The sequence below is a fragment of the Hipposideros armiger genome, unplaced genomic scaffold (genome assembly GCF_001890085.2).
Source record: "Hipposideros armiger isolate ML-2016 unplaced genomic scaffold, ASM189008v1 scaffold_33, whole genome shotgun sequence".
NCBI classification, from domain to species: domain Eukaryota; kingdom Metazoa; phylum Chordata; class Mammalia; order Chiroptera; family Hipposideridae; genus Hipposideros; species Hipposideros armiger.
In genome coordinates, this window is record NW_017731383.1 from 4316397 (window position 1) to 4317456 (window position 1060).

A 1060-nucleotide genomic window follows, 5' to 3' on the forward strand; every position below is an offset into this window, starting at 1 on the left:
CTGGGGGATATGTCTTGAGAGGCGCTGTAGTCCCTCAGCTAGGTCAGAAGGCAGGCCGCTGAAAAGGGATGGGCACAGCAGAGGAGCTACAAATGTGAGGGGCCTCAAGCTTGCAGATCTTTTGTTTTAGTGTTATCACAAACCCACTAAGCGTTAGGTGTGAAGGAGCCTGACAATGATTGGCGGTCAAGTGTAGGTCACCTTACTGTCTTGAGCTTCAGTCTCTGTTCTGTAAACTAGGGATAAGAAAGTACCGCCTGGGTTGCTGCGGAAATGAACAAAACTGAGAAACAATGATGGGACAGTGCCTGTCATGCAGTAGGTGCCCAATATTTAGGGTTTTGTCCCCAGCGGGGGAGTTATTTGTAACCAGTACTCTAAATTACCTAATTTGATTTGTCAAAAAGAAAACCCAAGGATCCCCAGCTGAGCGCGAGCCGGCCCTGTTCAGACACACGCCCGCTTTTTCCTGCAGTAGTTTCCCGGTCCCTCTGCCTGTCCAGGGGGCGGTGACAACCGGTGGGCGGCCTTGGAACTCGCTCTGCCAGGACTCTCCTCGAGGCCGTCCCGGCCCCTGCCCCCTGCCCCCTGCCCTTGCCCGGTGGTGGGTTGGGGTGCTGCGTTCGGATTCCTAGCCCGCAGGGAGTCTCCGCCCTGGGAGGTGGGTGGGAGAGGCTGGGCCCAGGGTCCGCAGGCCGTAATGGTTGCGACCCTAGTGTGGCATCTGCGGGCTTGTGTGTGTGTGTCGGGGGTGTCTCCTCGCGGTCGGAGGTCTACGAGTCGCGGATGCGGGGCAGGGAGGCCAATCGGGATGACTCGCAGGGTCTAGCCAACAAGTGGCCGGCGTGGCGGCCCGGGACGGCCCCTTTAAGATGACGTCTGGCCCCGCCCCACGCCGCACCCCCGCCGGGAGCCGCGCCACGTGACCCGGGTCTTGTGACTGGCGGGGGAGGCGTCGAGGGGAAACCCGCCCGCGGCCCGCGAGAGGGGCCAGCCCCACCGCCGCCGCCCGCGAGGAGCGGGATCCGCCGCCGCGCCGTCCGGGCGTCCCCGCGAGTGC

The 1060-nt window shown here is 62.5% G+C and overlaps 1 protein-coding gene across 1 annotated transcript in view; it reads left to right on the forward strand.

Moving 5' to 3' along the window:
- The window catches only part of BRI3 (brain protein I3), a 17261-nt gene that overhangs the window by 5988 nt on the left and 10213 nt on the right, over positions 1-1060 (forward strand). The gene's annotated exons all lie outside the window — the stretch shown is intronic.